Here is a 19,167-nt window from a genome sequence, read left to right as displayed (position 1 = left end):
TTTAGGAAAGCACTTCAGAGGAAAAAATCATCTTTGAACAATAACCAAATATAAGAGACAAACTTCTGGGGACTTGGCAAGGCTGCCTGTGGCCACTTACTGCCAAATGTTATCTGTTTTATAAAGGAAACAGAAACCTGAATGTCTGAGAACCCAGATGAGGATAAAATGAAAAGATGCAAGCAAAAACACTACATTCAACATGGAACGCCTAAATACCTGTCTGTTTGTTCCTTTCTCCTTGCACACAGCAATGACAATTTTATAGTAATGACAATGCCGGAAGGAGTTCATAATGCCAGTGTTGAACAGTCCATGTTCCCTCTGAGTCTGGAGAGAAGTGTTGTGGTGTCTGAGATTTGCCTGTATATCAGGCAACAAGCATCTGACACTATTCTGTGATAGTCCGGCGTTCAAAATTACCATAATTCACTGATGTAAAATATCTGTTCTGCAGAACTGAACATAGTGGGTTTGGGCATGGTAGCATTCCCTGCACTTATTATTCTCTCAGGCACAAATACAGTAGCTCATCCCACAGAGCTCACTCTCTTTTTAGCATTTGGTGATGCTATGAGCGTAATTCTTATTTACTCTGAGAATATGATTGCAGATCTTTTTTTTTGCATATTTTAAATAGGCAATATTTGCACCATTCCTGTAACAGATTCTTCTGACCCTGGCAAATAGGAATAACAGAGCTTCCCTCTAACCATGTGCCTCGCTCATCTGCCCTCCTAAACCTCCTTCCCTTGTTTTCCCACCCATATCATATCCCCCTTGTCTTTATCTTGGTGGGGCTGTGTCTGTCAGCTTTATGCTCTAGAAACTGAACAGCGAATCTCCAGCACGCATCCGTGCAGAATTTTTGGTGCGGAATTAAATGATGGGTGTGGCTCTTTCAGCAGTAATGCAAATGAACAAGAGAGACAAACGTATACCTCCTGTTTACAAGACAAACTTCACAAGAAAAAGAGAATTCAGATAAAGCTCAAACATCATAGACAAGGAAAAGAAAATTCCTCTCCTTTTTTAGCTTTTTCTACGTAGTGACAGCAATTGATACTATAGACAACATATCTTGGGTTGAGGAGTACAGCAGGTAGTTGTTTTCTCTCTGCTGGGACTTTCCATGTTGCAGTCATGCCTGGCAGTGACTGATGATTCTGCTCTGCCAGGTATATTCAGTATCATCAAAATTCTACTCAGGTGCCAGGAAGAGGTAGAAAGGAAAAGTAAGTCAATTGCATTAAAGAGACAGGAGATACGCTGTTAAGTCATATGACTGAAATTACGCACTGTACATTCGTAAAGAGTTAATGATGCTTTAGTGGAAAAACATCACGAGAAGAAAAAATCATCATCTGTACAGCTGCTGTCTCCTTGCACCACATATAAAAGAAAGCACTCAAGATTGAAAAGACAGAACATGTTCCCAATAGACTGTTTTGTGTGAGTCAGATAAACAATCCTAATGAAATGTACATTTTGGAACAATAGGGGCATTCCATGGCTCTGGTTCTGAAACCAGAAATTCAGTTAAAATAAACTAGTTGCTACAAAAATAAGCTACATTTGCAGTAACAGACTGTCCCAATCCAGTATCGGGAGGGTTTCGTTACAATCCCAAGGACGAGATTAAGATGCTAAAGTCGGTCAAATATTGTACAACCTTTTAACTTTTTTTTCCACAAAGTGGGGAGAAAAGGTGGGGAAAAGCGAAGGAGAGGGGGAAAAGGGTAAGGGGAAAAGATAGAGAAAGTTGGAAAAGGAGAGAAGAAACTAGCTACCACCACTCCAAGTCCGAGCATGTTCTGCTGACTTCATTCCAGATCTCCAGTTATTGCCCACCCCCCGCTTTACAGCATCTGTGGTTTTTATAGGCTCTTGCCCCGCCTCTGGGAGGGCGCTTCCTGGCTTCTTAAGCAAGTGAGCTGCCATGCGCAGTCCGCCCTCCTGGAACCTTCCAGAAACGTCTAGGGGCTTCTCGGGGTCTCTCGCTCATGCGCAGATCGCAAATGTGTACGTGCGGTTCATGCCAGACGTGCTGTCCCCCTGGAAGCCACCTTCTACTCTTTTCGTGCCTTTGGTCCCTTTGCAGGCGCATGAGGTTGTTTGCCTCTAAACTGTGGAGGAGATGGTTTTTTCCGAGGCAGGATGTTCAATGCCGAGAAATGGCGGTACGGTGGCAATGTCGAGACAAAACCGCATTTAGCACCAGTTCTCTACACAGACTCATTAACAAAAGATAATATTTTTTTACATGGTCCACATTCTGCATAATTTTGATGCTGCGTGGAAACACAGTAGCCATTTCAACACATAAACATTAGTTCAAACCAAAGCCTTAAAGCATTTTTTCAAAACTGATTTACTGATTCAAATTCAGGGCTCCATCCACTCCCACTTGAAGGGAAGATTCTCATTTCCTTTGACTGAAGCAGGATAGATTTCACAGACTGCAGCTGTCACTGTGCAATGCTAACGCTGAATTCAACAAATAAATACATTATCATGTGTTTCAGCTGCTGCAGTTTAAATTTTTTATTACTGTTTTCCAAGTTCTAAAAAACTTCATACTTGCAGGAAACGAAGAGATTTCAGGTAGTACATTAGCTATTGTTTTTTGACCTAAAATGGTGGACTGTTGGCATTATATTGGTTATGAATGCACAAGGAATTATCGAAGGCAAGTTCACCATGGGGAGAGGGAGAAAAAAACTTGAATCCACCAGCTGGACACTGAAGTCCAACAAGCTTGTAGAAACAGATTTTTTTTCTTTCTTTCAGGTTTTTAAAATGGTGGCTTCTCCTCTTAAACGCTGCGTCTTATTTTTGCTGCAGCAGCACAGTAAGGCTTTTTTTGCTTCTTAGGCTTCTGGTATCATTTAAGGATTTGTGGATAGCAGGCATTACCTTTATATGGTTGTGAAGAATTTCCCCATTATGTTAATTTGGGATTGAAGAAGGCCACATCCAAATAAAATACCAGCCAGTCCTTCAGTGTCCTGATACACTTCGCATTGCTGCAGGAAATATGTGAACCATCCTAAAAGTGTCCTGACTCAAAAAATAGTAGCCAAAAATGCTGGACTAGAAGAATATTGGTACTGAAATGAGAAGGAGTCACAATTAGGTGTTCACTCAATGGTGGACAGAAAGGACAAATCCTCTTCTGTAGACAGATGTTTTGAAATTCTTTGGTATATCATGGTGTTCAGCATCTCAAATTTGACAGCATTTTTGAAAAAGAAATTATGGATGAAAGTCTGTCTTTCTGTGTGCTCTAAGTAAATGTCTTCTTCTAAAAATCATAATTTTCAGGATTCAAAAGTTCTGTTCATTGATTATTTAAATTCTTATACTTGGATTTGGTCTGTGAATGTATGGGTTAAATATGGAATGCTATTGTCAGAATAACTCAAGTCCTTCAGTTTTGTAGCATGATCAAAGAGCAGAACTTAACCTCATGCCTGGACTAGCTACCTGAAGATTTGAACTGGTTATTGAGAATGACTTTTTAGCCTGCTATAAGGTAAGTACTGCCAATTGGGAACATAAGGGGATACTGATTTAGGATGGAAGCTCATACAAGTTTCTACCTACAGCTTTTTTTCTGTACTCCTTCACCGGCTGTAGAATCCTCTTCATCTGCATATGATGGGAGCTTTCTTCGTCTTAATACTGGATGATCCATTTTCCTGAGCTAATTTATCAGTGTTCATAATCAGAGCAAAGTAGTTTACTGCATTTATTTCATTAAATCACAAGTGTTTGAGGCAGAGACAGCTTTTTCTGGCTTACACTCAAAAAAGCACCTTTAGAACTATGAGCCCTCCGCCATCCTGAGAGAAAGAGGGAAAACCCTGTTGTGAATGAGTGCAATCCATCTTCCCAAGGCAGCCCCAGCAACCCGCTGCTCCTCAGCCGTCTGCTGTGTCTCGCTCCACAGGCAATCAGTCTCAGTGATGTGATTGGTGATGAAACCTCATTTAGAGACCGACTTTTACTCTGAGGCAAATTCCTGTGTTACTGGCACTTAAACACTCTTTTGTAAAAATAAGTTTTCCAAATAAAGGACTTCAAGGAAGGGAAGATGAAGTTATTCAAATCAGCTAGATTTTTTTCAGTGTATTGTAGTGAGCTTTAGCACATACAGAGCATTTTATTAACACTGATCGTTACAGCCTTTCTCCTTCCTCTCTCCAGGAAAAGCATTCTCCTGCCTTTAGCTTGAAGCTTAAGTGAATTGATCATAGCTAACAGAAAGAGCAGGAGCACCTTTTTGTTGGACCCACGCTGCCTTGTGGGCTATTGAGTTGCCTCTCGCATGCCCAGGGATCACACTAGCTGCGCAGAGAAGCAGCAGGTTTAGCTGCAGGTCTCTGGAGGCAGTTTGAAGCAGCCATCAATGGCAGGTAGGTGCTTCCTTCCCTCTTACACATCCCTGACAATACCATGACATGATCAAGCATCCTCTTGAGAAAACCATGTTTTCTGCAGGAGTGCATGAGTGCAGTAGAAGGCATTTATTATCTGTGTTCTCTAGCAAGAAAAAAGAGCAACATCTTCAGCTCTGGACATGATTGTGCATTGTTTTCTACCAGCTAAAGATGGTCTTCACAATGAAAAGGGCCCAGAATTTCACAGATACCTAAAAGCATGCTACTTCCTTCCAGGAATCCCAAACCAGAGTTTGGCCACAGCTTCTCTAGCTCCAAGGGCCACCTTAGCAGAATTAACACCACCACGAATGCCTATATTTAAAAAAGCCTCTTAAGGAGTGCAGTTGTTCACAGAAATTCAATCAATATATGAGGCAGAGACAGCTTTTTCTGGTTTACGCTTAAAAGCACAAAGTGGCTCAATTCTCATCAGGCTCTGAAGGGATACTTTTGGTGTTAGTAACACAATTTGGAGGCAATCCTGGTTCATAGGAAGTGGTGTGGGGTAACAGGCTGTGAGAGGGTGGAGAGAAACCTGGAGATGGGATGGGGAGGAGTGGCAAGGACCTAGGGGAGGATTAGGGAGAGCAGGGAGGATCAGTTAGTGCATTAGCCATTTCTGCCACTTCACAAATCGTTGTCCCTCTTCTGCAGAGCAGAGCAGTCTGTTTCCTTGCTTTGAATAGCTGCTTTCTACAGTTTAAAGCTCACCAAGCATTTATCCTTGAATTGCAGCATTTTTTCTTATCAACAATGAACAGATTTTTCACTCCTAACTGCCATTTTTTGTCACAAAATATTAATCAAGTCTTTTTAAGGGATTGAAAGCTTTGTTCCAGTTATGACTGTAACTTCAAAAATGTAAAGCATAAGAGAAAGGGACAGTTTTAGCCACGCTCTATGAAAATCTCACATTCAACCATTCTGAAACCACAGCCTATGAAACGATGTGCAGAATCACTTCAAATCCTGCCTCTAATCAGCAGGCTGTGGAACACAGATTCATAGCTCTGTATTTAAGTCTGAACACTAAATAAAAATAGCTCTGGTCCAGCCCCCAAATTCCTGCTGGCGAAGTGGTGTCTTTGTGAAATATGAGAACAACAGGCTGTGATTGTTCTATTTTACCTTATTAATATTAATATTAATTCAGCAGTATGACCATTTTTCACAATAAAGAAACAGACATATAAAGAAGGGAAAACAAGCCTATAGGCCCAAGGAGGGCAGACAGAAAAGAAAAAAATCAAAATGATGGAGAACCTGAATTTGAATACACAGTATACATGTCCTCCACCCTAGACACTGGTGGCTTTTCAGTTTTCTCTAAAAATGCCTTGCATTGGTTATGCTTGTCCTGCTGAAAATGACAAGTCATGTGAAATGCTGACAAGTCCCTTCAGGTCAGCTCCCTTCTATCCCTTTATGGCTATCAATGGGTGGAAATTCTTATCCCTATTTCCAGAGAAGCATTATCAATATTAATGTGCTTCCATCTCAAATGTACTTCCATTTACATTGGCTTGAAATGACCTGGTTGCACAATATGAGAAAGAACTTTAAATCCAGCTCTTCATCTCATGAATCTCTTTTGTTATCATAGTTTTTGCCTGCAGTGCAAGCTGGGAATGTTTAACAGTTGAAATGGTTTGTATAAATACAGTAAAACTGATGCTCTGCCAAAATCACTCGAGACCCCTTGTGAGACCTCTGTTCTCGCTCTGTGTGGCTTCTCAAATTTTGCAAGAACTCCCTAGTGATAATTTAAAAGATACAAAATTACACATATAATCTTACCTTGGCATTGGGAAGATTAATGGATCACCACCATGGAGAAAGTGATAGTGTAAACCTCTTTAAAGGGAGATTTTTCCTGTAATTAAAGTGACCAGGAATATTTCTGTTCTTCTGAAAATCTGCTTAGTGAATTATATAATGTTCTTACAGGAATTTATGTGGAAGTAGCTGGAGAGTCATACTTGCATAGTATCTGTATTTGTCTGAATATGTTTCTTTGGACAACCACTAGAAATAAATTTGTAGGCGATTTTTTTTTTTAACAAAAGAATAAACACAAATGCTGTCTCTGTAGCTATCTGAGGACAATGGAATTATGTTTGTACTCGTAGTCTGGCATTTTTTGTTCATTTGGAGCATGACAGCCCTCTGGCGAGCACATCTAACCATTGCAACTCGACTTTCAGAAGGCTTGTCATTCTCCCAATGTATATGAAGTTTGAATCATATAATTCCAGCAAAATTTACCTTATATTTTTCTTTCTGGACAATCAGACCACATTATATGGCCACAGTCACCTTTTCAGAAGGCATTGGCCTTTTTATTTGTTGACATGTTATAGAAAAAATATAATCTAATGCTGAAGGACTTTGTTTTGCAGCTACCAGTGATGCCCATCCAAATGAGGGCACAGAATTGCATCTGAACAAAACAAAAGCAAAATATAAAGGGAAGTGTAGGACTGAACTGCTAACGCAGGCCTTGGTTTTGCAAGCTGTCCCAGGCAGACGGATTCCATTATCTTTTTAAGTCTCACTGAAATCAGAAGGGTAGAGGCCCAGCACACCACAAACTTTTATGCAAACACTTAACATCAAGTCAGAGACTACTGCTATGCCACTGGTTTCTGTGCTATTTCATTCCAGGAGGAATTCTCACTTTACATGTCGTGTGTGCAGAATCTGGGCTTGGAGCTGGGACCCCGCTCATTTTTCTTCTCTACTTCCAAACTCTCTAAATTTGCAAGTAAGTTAGTGATTGCAATTATTAATGAATGTTTCATGGTCCATTGGGAGGCCTAATGTCTGAATTGTTTTGAGTTAATAAAATCTCAGTGCTCCAAGGACATACTACTAAGAGGGGACTGGAATTTACACGGGAAACTCAGGTAATGTTCCTGAGTTTAATTATGGAGAATGAAAAAACATTTACTTGTACAGCGCTGTCCCTACCTGGACAGCTCATACATTCCCCCCTGCATCCAGGCCCGCCAGGGCTCATGCACTCCGTATCAGACACACAACTGACTCTCCCACATTTTCTGACAGCTGTGTGTGTGTCTTGTGTGCTGCTGCCCACCACCTGTGACCCAAGATGTGCCAACCAGCACACGGTACATGGTGTCATGGAGCAGGAGCATCTACAGTGCTGGAGAGCAGTGACGGCTACAGCACCAAGATACGTCCCTCTCCAAAGGACCCCTCGAAAGGGCCCGCACCTTAGCTGCAACTTAATGTTGCCATTCATTCTCCCATCACATAATCCTTTGTGGCCTCCAGCCACACAAGCCCATGTATCACATCCACTAACTGAGATATAAGTGGTAAGTGCTCTATACAGAGATTCAGTGTTACAAGAGTCGGGACAAGCAAAATATTGCTGTCAAGGTGCAGTGAGGGCCACCTGCTCCCTAAGTGTGAGGGAGCAGAGCATGATAACACAGCAGGCAGGGCAGAGCCCTCGGCAGCTGTGGCCCCATGCCATAGCCCCTGAGCAAGGGAGCAGAGACTGACAGGCCTGGGCTGCGCTGAAATGGGGTCCAGGGCCCATGGGCAGGGTGGAGAGAGTCCGTGCGGGAGGCTGAGCAGGGCCAGTAAAGCCTATAGTGCCCTCAGGGCCTGACAGCTGTCTCTTGCTAGCTGTACTATTTTCTGAAGAGTTCACTGTCTTCCTGCACTTGTCACTGGAGGGAAGAGTATTTTCTACTCCCTGTTCTTATTAAATGCACAAGAACATTAGGACTAATCAATACCTAAGTCTGATTAGCCTTTTTTTGATCTCCCTAAGATTCTCATGATGCAGAGGAACTTCATTGCTTTAGTTAAATATTATGGATTTGGAATTTTTTTCAGGTCATACATTTTATCAGACAGCCTGAATTTCCAATAACTTAAATAAAAACTCATGAGACATGATTGAATTGCTAGGCTAGCCCTAGCTTGGCAGGAGCTATATTTAATTATAGAACAATCTGAAATTAATTCTAGGAGGCTAAGTTCAAATAAATTATGTTGATATTGATCCTCTCCATCTAATGACCTGGAAAGGAGACCTCCATTTCTTGTATTAAAAGTCTACAAACAAAACAGCTTCATTAATGTCAATTAGCTTTACATACATGTATTAGCAGAAAATTTCATTGTGGGAGAGGAAAAATCAGCTGAAAAATCAATCCTGTTAATTTTTGGATTGTTTCTCTGAGATCAGTTTATCTAAACTTCATCTAGATTTATTTCTCAATTCTTAGCTGGGGGCATTGTTTGTTCTTCCTAACCAGCTTACAATACAGAAGATACTACCAGTAGAATGTATGTAAATGCCTAACATGGAGGCTGATGCAGAATCTTAGATTACAAATTAACAAGGTAATTCCAAAAGCTTTAATATCCTCAGGGAAAGAGCTTTGCAAATCAGCAAGTCTCCACTCCAGGCAACCCATGATACTGATGCTTTCATAATCCTCTAAGTAGCAAATCCCACAAAGCCTACCCCGGTGTTCTGTAGTTATGCAAAGAGCTGGGACAGGTTATTGCCAGTGCAGTACTTATACAGTAAAGCATGAAGAAAAATAATAGCACTACCATTACCACTACAATCAGAATGACCTTCTAGACTTAAAATATCTTTTCAGTAGTCTGAGGAACTGTCTATTCTGGAACCACTCATCTGTGGAGTCAACAATACACAAAATGCCACATGCTGTCAGATACCTACCTGGGAGAGTGTGATGTTGATTAAATCCACTATGTTGTCTCCTTGACTTGGTAAGTGGAGAACAAGAAAAGTGTTTATTACTGGCAAACTCTTAGCACCTATCACAGCTTTTGTGCTTTTCAGGAAAGCTGAAGTTAAAATATTAGAGAAACTAAAATTGCTGAAGTTGTGGTGCTAATACACTCCTGTCCAGTTGGGGTCATATGCAGGAATATATAAAGATAGCTGCACTAGACAAGAAAAATCCTATTATGTTTATTAATCTGTTGCTAGTAGTGTGTGGCAGCAGATGCTTTGGGAAAGAAGAAAGAATGTATTCTTTACATAAGTATAGTGTTATGTGCTTCCAGGGTAAAATCTGGGGAAAGTTTGTAAAATCATCCAATTTAACTTTGTAGCAATCCTGAGGCTCCAGATTGCCAATATCTCCTTTCACTCGTCTTGTAATCAGTTTGGACTCCAAGAGAACCAAACTATGTTTTCAGATGGATTTTGTCCAGTTACAGATTTCTGGGGCTCTTCCCCTCATTACTAGCCTCAATAATTTTTTTTTTATTTTGAATGTTTCAAAATAATCCAGTCAAAGCTTGTGTTCTATAACATCCTTAAAATCCTGATCTCTCAAAGACTAGAAATGTAAAAGTTTTCTAAATAGTTCACAGAAGTGCAGCAGTCCTAGAACTGTTCTATTAGGTGCCAATTTGGTCTTCTCAGTCATGTATTCTGATAAATATTCTACTTAATATCCATTAATAAATATACCTTAGCAGCAAGATAACCTGCATATATTGCAGGTTATATTATATATATATATATATACATAGATACATATATATTCCTGCATATATTGCAGAAAGATAGCCTGCATATATTTGTACCAAAACTGCATGACAGACAAATGATACTTGAAATGAAAACATATGATTCACTTCCCTATTCTGGAGATAGTTTGCTATTTACACTTTTGCTATATCTAAATTCAGTAAAAGATCATTTGTGCATAATATGAAAAGGATTCTAAACTTTCAAAAATGTTCTTTTGTTTCTTTCAATTTGCCTCCTACTAATGGGTATTTCTCAGCAAAACTTGTGGTTTTGTATCATTTGTGTGAAGGCAGTGGTTGGAGGTAGACATCTGTCTTTCCCCAAAGGACAAATATAGTCTTCTGATAACTCTTCACAGGTGGATTTCAATACGACAAGCACCTCTGTAGACTTGCCTGAGTCAAGACTGAATATGTTCTTTTGCTGTTTGGACATTCTTGTAAGACTTAGGAAACTTTGGTTTGAGCCTCTGTCCCACAACTGACTTTGGAGGATAGAAGGTTTCTCTCATCTTTCATGGAGGTCTTGGTGAGTGAATATGTGTACAAGATTGTTAGATATTCAAGTTACTGAAAACAATGGAGGCTGTACAAGAGTGTGTCAGTCAGGTTCTGCTTCATTCAGATGCTCATTCAGTCAATTTGGGTAGAACTTACTGTGTCTGTAGAAAAGAAGAGGGACTTAATAGACCCAGGATACTTTCACAGGTGACCTGTCTCTAGCACTGACAGGAGAGATCTCTTTCCTCCAAAAGGTACTTGATTTCAGTACCTGTTCCACAATCTCTGCCTGAAGCTACTTTCACTTGCAACCTGATAATGGGAAGGCAAAACCATCAGGAAAAGAAAAAGTATTAGCAGGTTGCATTGGCATATTCAGATGCTTATAGCCTTTTGTTTGTAGTAAAGAAAGAGCAAGACCTAACTAAATGTCTCTTACACTTTTCCTCAAGTTTTATCACTGTTTATCTTTTTATCACTTACAGAGAGACAGGATCCATTGTCAGGTTGCTTTTTTTGTTGAGCCTTCAATCCTGTAAAAACCTGCTCAGCTGTTCTCTTTTCATCCCAGGATAACAGAAAAGGTCAAGTTGAGAATATGAAGTCTTGCTCAAATATATGCAGTAGCTTGTTAGTATGAACAGCTCTTCAAAGGATCCTGGAACTGGACTCTAGCAATAAGCTTTTAATGATCTCTTTAAAACCAGGAAATTTCCCTGCAAAGCCTATTTTCTTCTTTTGGACTATGAAATAAATAAGTAATCTATATTTACATTCGCTAACAACTGTTTTTTATATTCTCTATGCCAGGCATTGGATTGTTCCTCTACTGCATAAAAATATGTACAAGATTCACTTTTGAGCAGAATTTGTCAAGATGTCCCCAAATGCAGGTTTTCCGTCGTCTAGATTGAAGGTTTGTGGTGAGGTAACTGTCTTCTCCTCGGAAGACTGCTGTATCAGGAGGGGCTGAGATGGAGCTGAAAACTTCTAGAAATGTTCTGTAGAACAACGACAGCAACGAAATCTGTCAGACTCTCCACTTGGTCATTGTCAGCAAGGACTTTGTAGTGAATATAGTTTTTTTGTTTCTTCAGATCTATTCAGATCTCAGATTCATTGCTCCATATTTGTTGATGACAAAATTACTGTAATACCATTAACTATGGACTCAACTTTACTGCCATGAACAATTTCCTATTGTATTTTGTGGGAGCAGGACGACACATGGGAAAGTAAGCATATAGTGCAAAGGTCCCACATTCATGTAAACAGTGAGAAAAGCCTTGATAATTAGAGCCTGAAAAGAAGCAGAAACACTTGCCATGAGATGATATACAAAAGTAGATTTATTAGGGTGTTCTTAAAGGTTTCCAGAAAATATCCATTCCCTGAGTACAAAATATGTCTGGTAAAATATTACATTCCGCCTCTGCCCACCAACACTCCCTATAACATTACTTTAGATTTTTTTATAAGCTGATGAAGTTGCTACCTCAGCATTGAAAGTTCAGGCACATGGGATCAGGCTGCATCATTTTTTTCTAAAGACTGGCATTTATTTATTGTTTTTAGAACATTTTCATTTTGCTTTTTTAACTCTGAATTTAGAAAATGAAGAGATAAACAAGAACTCTTTGCCACAGAAATGAAACAATTTCTTTTTTCTGACTAGTCAAATCAGTGACAGGAAAAGAAACTGACCCTGGCTCTGCTGTGTGTGAGAAGTGAGATTAATTGTGACTATTTTTTTATTTGCATTCCGGTAGAGTCCAGAGGCCCAATAAGGAATGAGGTCCCCATTGTACAGTACATTTTAGCAACACCAAGTAAAAAGTACTTTATGTCATTTAGAAGGTCAGAGTTACTTTATATAATCTATGAATCTTTTGTTCCTATCCTGAAGTGTTTACAGTGAGTAATTTGTCCTTCTCTGTGTCTAAATGACTGTCTTAAGGCAAGATTTATCCACTCTCTTGCTTTGTACCCTTTTTTCAGCCAAGGAAACCTACCTAGAGTGCTAAAATTGCCTGCAACCCTGTCTTTGGGGAAGGATTGGAACCAGCTGGTGTGGCTTGTGGGACGGACTGAGGAGGAGATGTGGACAAGGCAACTGAGAGCTGCAGAGCTTCAAGATGTCTCGTGGTTAACCTCCAGAAGTTGATCTGAAAGCTGTCCTCCCTCAGTAGAACCACCAAGTGAGGGAGGAACGCCTCCTCTAGCCCAAGGGTTTGAAATGTATCCTTTTATGAACACAGAGGAGTTTCATCTGCCTGCTGTAACATCTGTAAACAAAACACGAAAACATACTCTGTCAGCCTCTGCTTCTGTGCTGAAACAAGCCCTCTGGAAAACAAAACTAGGAAGCATTTGAATATTTCAGCAGACATTGGTGTTATTTCTAGCCCATACTTCCCAATTCAACACCCTGAAAAATTTTTTGTGAAGAAATCTGAGTGATAATGTACTTTGTGCCTATCTTACAGTTGCAGTGTTTTTCCACCCTCATTGTGGCTTCTTATAGCAAGCAGGATTAAATATATATATATATATATATATTTTCACATACCGGCCTTGTCCATCTTTATCTGATAAGTGTCTATGCTTAACAAATGCCACAGTCATTTTTTACCTGCTCAAAGGTGCTCTAGATATGAACATCAGTTTTATTCTAAAAAACTGCACAATGGCCTCATTAAAGGAAACAAGATTTTTGTATCTTTCCTTTTATTAGGCGGGAAATTGGACACTGTGATTTGTGGTGAGAAAACATCCTTGTAATTTGGGGAAGCACCCAGAAAGGTGGCAAGTTCCTGCTCCAGACAGATCGGATGAGACCACACCTGGCATCATGTATGCAGTTTCTAGGTCCCTTGAGACAGGAGACAAGGAGAGATGAGCTCAAAGGAAGGAAGCAAAAATGACTGTGAGACTGAAGACCCCTTCATTCCCCTCCTAGGCAGAACCCACTGCTACATTAGTCCTGCCACATCAGATTTGGACATTTCTTCTGTCAGAGCTATTATTGTTCAATTAACCTTGTTGGATCTGCTTCTAGGAAAAACCCTAACAAACATATACCACCATCTAAAGAGCAGGCAGCCAGAGAAGATGATGGCTTGTTTTACTGGACTCTGCATAACACTTTGTTTTGTTGAGTCAGGTTTTCAGCTGATGTGTAATCAATTTTAGATGATGGATGTGTTGCTTTGTCTTATTTATTCTGACTATTTCTGGTCAAATGCTCTTTTAAAATATAGGAGCCTAATTCAAGTACCAGAAAAGCCAATGGGAATTTTTCCAAGGATTTTATTGGACTTTGGGGTTGGCATGAGTAGGTCAGACCACTGTTCTATTTTTCTGCCTCCAGCAGTAGTAGATAACAGATGATTCAGGGATTAGATGAAACCTAGGGTGAACCCAGTGATCTGTGTTGTGTTGTACGTCTGAGGAAAATCTTGCTTGACCTCCCATAGATCAACAGCCTGTGCCCTACAGCAAGAAGAAGAGCCTCTTTTCAGTGTTTACTGGGGAATTCTTTTTCTCTCTGTCTCACTCCCCTCTTTACTTGTTCAGCTTGATTTCTCAGAATATGATCTTCCTCTACTTGCTGTCAGTCAAGAAGATAGACGTTTGCCTTATGCAGAGCAGTTCCCTTAATTAGTCCCAGGAGCATCCTGCTTGTGGTCTTTTTCCCTTTTCTGCATCCTGCCACTCAGATCATGTGTGAGAACTGTCCTGTTGATTTTTGTTCATGCCCTTGCCGTATGGTTCCTACTGGACTTTTCTCTTTGCTGCCCAGCAGTTCTGCTTGAGTATCTCAAAAGACTAGCTCACCCTTTGAGGGACCACCTTAGAGAACAATGAAGAATCTCCTTTCTGTCTCCCTCTTTCTTTCCCCTCCCCCTTTTCTTCCTGGCCTTCTTCTAACTATAAGAGGTTTTAGACTTAAGAAGCCTGAATACTACTTATGCCTGCCCTCCTGTAGATTCTTTCCTTAGGTTTAGCACTTCCCCTATTCATTCCTTGTGGTTGTCAGATGTGATTTCCCATGATCCCGTAAAGAGACATAGCAAAGCAGAAGAGCGATCACAAGCCTCAGGCACATTTCCTCTTCAGGAGAGGGTCAGGTCAAGGCTGGCTGTGATGAATGTTACCAGTCTGATGAAGGCAAGCTATTTAATAAGGGGATGCAGATGCTTAGGGAGAACATAGCTCTTCTAAAATTTCAACTCAATACAATTAAAGATGTGGAAAATCTTTTTCCTTCTCATATCCTGAAAGGCTTGTGGCAGATGACTGGCTCTCACCAGAGAAGAGATTAAAGGAGGCTATTGTATAAGAGAAGAGTCCACAGTAAAGCAATGAAAATTATCCAATGCCTGGGGAGGAGAAACCACATGAGGAGAACTTTAAAAAGACCAGAACTATTTAATATGGAAAGGTGAACAGGAGGAGGAAATATAATAGTGCTACGTATTTTATTGGAGGATATAAAGACAGTCAAACAAGGGATATTTTCGTGAATGAATCCCTTGATCTTAGGACATAGGGTCACTTTGCAGCATATAAGGACAACATTGTTTAGACAAGTCAATTAAATTTATTTGTCATGCATATGTGCATTTTAGGTTGACACTAAGAAGTCTGGATGTGTAAATGAATATGACTGCTCTGCCAGGCCTTGCGTGCAGAAAGTGAGATTCATGTAGCTGGCTCTGGTTTTGCGCGTCCTTGCAGCCTGGTCTGTGCTGTGCACATGTGCAGCACTGGGTTGCAGCCCTCTCCTCACCTCCCCCAGATGTAAACTGGCTTTGTCTGGCATATGGGATCATGGAGCAGGAGAGGGGCTCTGCTGTTCTGCAGACGGAGATGGGCCGTCTGGAAGGGCCCTGTTGCTCCCCTGCCCGGGACTGCACCTCTTCCTCTCATGCAGTGTCTTTAGTCCTCTCACATGCTGGGGGAGAATATGCTTGAGAGGCTGGAGTATATCATCTACCTGCAGGAGGTGGGAGTATACAAGGGGACAGCAGTCCTCAGTGTTGATACTCCATAGCATCTTGGGAGTGTGTGTATGTGCAGGTGAGTATTTCACCTCTTCGAATTCTCTTCTAGGTATAACATAGTGCTTTATGATTTCTTCTGTGCTGGGAGATGTGGGGGTTCCTTGGAACTGTAGACTGCTGTTGAATTTAAAAGCAGCAATGTCAAACAGAAATTTAGTGGTTGAAAGAAGCTGCTTAATTTTCTAAGCCTGTATAGGTGAGGGGTATTGTTCTGTGGTCAGAAAGATCTAAACAGAGGCAGACTGAGTTTGCTGGAAGGTGAGAATTTCCCAGGTAAGTATCTGATGCCGATCTCTTACTTTGTTCTTAATGTTAATAATGTGATGACAGTTGCCAGAGGTAATTCTCCCTATGTATTTTGGTAGCTTTCTCTAGTTTAATGATGAACAAATGCCTTGCCTTACAATGAAAGCTCCATGTGAGGGTGCCACGTGCAGAGGGGCAGAACCATAGGCCCCTACACAGCTGCTGGTCTGCTCTTGTGCAAAGGGGTGAAGGTAAGGTGAGTGGGAGAGGGGAATGAGGGAGCCCAGACTTCACCCTTCCCCTAGATGTGTCGGCCAGTGCAGCTGTGCAGGGCAGAGAGGAAGCAGTCAGTGCCAAATGGGGGGCTGGCGTGGATTACGTCTACCCTGGCACAAAACAGGAACCAGAGTGTGATTCTCCCTTCCCTAATTGCCTCTGACTTTGGGCCAGATTGTAAAATCTTGGCCATGCCCAGAAAAAGCCAGTGCAGCTACTTCCATGCACAAGTCCCTCAATATATTGAATTGTGCCCCGTGTCTGCATTACTGAATAGGCCTTACCAAGCAGTGAACAAACACTGTCTCTTCCTGGATGGCTACAGCTGCCTAGAGAGGCTTTAAGAGGAACTGGAAAAAAGCCAGGAAGCAAAGACCAGAGTCAGGAAAGTTTGGCATGATCCCTGGTTAGGATCTAAATATTCTGTTCAAAACAGGATTTGTCAGTATTGCCTGGAGAAGCATAAATTCCCATTCCAGCATCTAAGAGCTCTCTCTCTCTTACTCTTCTTTAGGCACTTTAGAGCAGTTTGGTTTTGGGATTCAGGTTAATAGTAGATACTAACCAGGCCATGTTGCAAGGGTGAGTGGCAACCACAGTGAATAACAGCAAAATCATTTGCTTGTGAGAAGGCATAGGGAATGCAGACCTGGTAACTTTATAGCACTGATTGCTGCCTACAGGCCAGATCTGTGAGGTGTAACAGAAAAAAGAAAAGGCTCAAACAGTTGGGCAAGGCAGCAGACAGGGGCTCTGAGAGGTTTCCAGTTTACCGACTGCTTAGTTTTGAGGTGCTGTACCTTACCTCTCTGGACCAACAGGACCATGTGAGGGCAGTGCTCAGCTTCTTGCACCTGGGTGAACATGATGAATATTTAAAATTAGCCTCCAGATTATGTACTATTTTGTCCTTTCTTACAGATTGCTGAATTATGTTTACAAACCTGGAGTCCTGTACTTTCTTCCTTATTTTACCTTCTGTACATCCACTTGTACACACTCTACAAAAATGATCAGTCCATTTGAAGGGCCACATCCTCTGACATCTGCAGCTTCAATGAGAACTGAAAATGCTTAGGAATAGCAGAACTCTATTCCTACAGAGGGAAACATGAGAAACTCATTATTTGTTAACAGAATTTGATTCACAAACTGCTCTGAAAACAGTCCCTTATGGGATTCAGTTACCAGCAGTTTTACAACATATCAAAGGAAGCATCTGTAAACCAAGAAAATGACTTACAGCTTATGACACCAGTCTTTAAGTTCCATAGCTGTTAAACAGTTTAGAACTCTTCAGCTCTGAAATATGGAGTCAATCTGGATTACATTGTATAAATTATACAATGCTGCATGTTGGAAGGCGTAGACAGTCAACAGTCTTCCACTGTTACGGAAAGCAGGTGAGATTATAGAAAGACAGAGTCTCAGAAGTGTAAATCCAAATAATATTTCTAAAGAGTGCTTAGAAAGATCCCTGGAGATACTGTTGCATTTTCCATTTTAGAGCAGTTTGAAAATAGCTCCCTTTCTTCATGTCTGTAACTGACATTACTCAATAAGCCCATCTTGCGGTATATACTGGTTTCTGAATATACCCATAAATTGTGGGTCTGATTTCACTCCTACTGAAGCCAGTGGGAGACATGCAGTATATTTAACAGGAGATGGATTACCTCTGGCCTCATTAGTATCATTTTCTTTTACAGCTGTGGACCAGCTTTGCTCTTGCTGTCACAGGGAGGTAAAAATTAAGATGTACTGCATCAGGGTGATCTGCTATACCTTGCATAAATTTTCCTCTCTTGAGTCTTCAGTATATCCTCCTGTGACTTTTGCCAAGACTCCACAGAATATTCAGGAGAAAAGAATACATTAAGGTTTCCCTGACTGACTACCTAACCCTACTGCCCTCGCCACTCTTTCCTCCCATCTTGCAGGGCAAGGCCGATCCCTGAAATTGAGTGGATATCTTCCCTCAGGGAATTTACACAGCCACGTGTAGCCTTTCTGAGCATTAACAAGAATGTCCCCTATGACAATTTTTTTTCTTTGAACTTCAGGATGATTACTGTTTTCGTGGTAGAATGAATTTCCTAAGTGACTTACCTTTTCTAAGAGGGTGTGCTCCCTCTCACACTGTGGATTGACAAGCGCTCTAAAGAGGAAGGCGTGATTAAATCCATGCAGCTCCAATCATGTATGCCACTGGTGGCTGAAGTGTCCTACTTATTAAATCTCATGATTAGGGGAAATTACAAAACCGGTGATATTGTCGAAAGAATGTCTTTCACAGGGGCAGCCAGGAATCCTTGTGTGGGTGCTGTTGGGCACTGTTACATTTGTGCAATATCAACATCAACAGTGGAACACACTGACTTCCATGTGGATAGACAGAAGACAAGTAAATATGAGCCAGAAAAGCAGTGAATAGACCAGGAGAGCTGCGTAGTGCTGCATCAAGTCTAAGACTTTCGTAAAGCAACAGTGTTCACTAGATGTTGTGACTTTAGCATTTCAGCAAAGACATCAGATGAAACATCATAGTCTATGACAATTCTACACACAATTATGGAAAAATAAATATGTAGAGAACCTGTCTTGAAAAGATGAGTATACAGTCCTTTACTGTGTTAAAATTGTCCGCACTACCAGGAAACTCTGAACTTTTGGGAAAGTGCTGGCATTTGCCAAATAACTACTTACCTTTCATTTGGTCCAAAAAGAAACTGGAATGCGAGATAATAAAAGTTAAATGGTTAAAGTATTCTTATTTTGAACTCTTTGAGCAGCTGAGAATTCACATGCCATGTCGAGATCAAAGCAACTAAACTTAAAGAAGTGTATATACTTTTGACAAACTAGAGTTCCTATCGGAAACAGCCTACTCTTAATTAAAACATTGCAGCTGCAGTACTAGAAAAACGGAAACGCTGAAAAGCAATAAAATTTTTCCACTGACTTTGATGGGCTTAGCATCAAGATTCTGCAGAGAAAGACAGTGTGTGTATGCAGGAGTTTAACACAAGGTTGCCAAGAAAATCTCCCTTTGACTGAGTGGTATGAAGAGGGTAAAA

The 19,167-nt window shown here is 40.8% G+C and overlaps 2 long non-coding RNA genes across 2 annotated transcripts; one reads left to right on the top strand and one right to left on the bottom strand.

The window, feature by feature from the left end:
- The first annotated feature begins 2,002 nt into the window (after positions 1–2,002).
- On the top strand, positions 2,003–12,589 carry LOC112983668 (uncharacterized). The gene is made up of 6 exons (XR_003259294.2): positions 2,003–4,418; positions 7,110–7,209; positions 9,095–9,227; positions 10,361–10,530; positions 11,313–11,418; positions 12,501–12,589. It is a non-coding gene; the product is annotated as an uncharacterized LOC112983668 (long non-coding RNA).
- Positions 12,590–12,740: 151 nt separating this feature from the next.
- Positions 12,741–17,181, bottom strand: LOC135324304 (uncharacterized). Its single transcript, XR_010385670.1, has 3 exons — positions 17,035–17,181; positions 16,896–16,944; positions 12,741–12,787 (listed from the first exon to the last, which is right to left on the bottom strand). It is a non-coding gene; the product is annotated as an uncharacterized LOC135324304 (long non-coding RNA).
- Between the last annotated feature and the right edge of the window lie 1,986 nt (positions 17,182–19,167).

This window comes from Dromaius novaehollandiae, chromosome W (assembly GCF_036370855.1).
Source record: "Dromaius novaehollandiae isolate bDroNov1 chromosome W, bDroNov1.hap1, whole genome shotgun sequence".
NCBI classification, from domain to species: Eukaryota; Metazoa; Chordata; class Aves; order Casuariiformes; family Dromaiidae; genus Dromaius; species Dromaius novaehollandiae.
The sequence above is the reverse complement of the archived record's forward strand: the minus strand, read 5'-3'. Positions and strand labels throughout refer to the sequence as shown.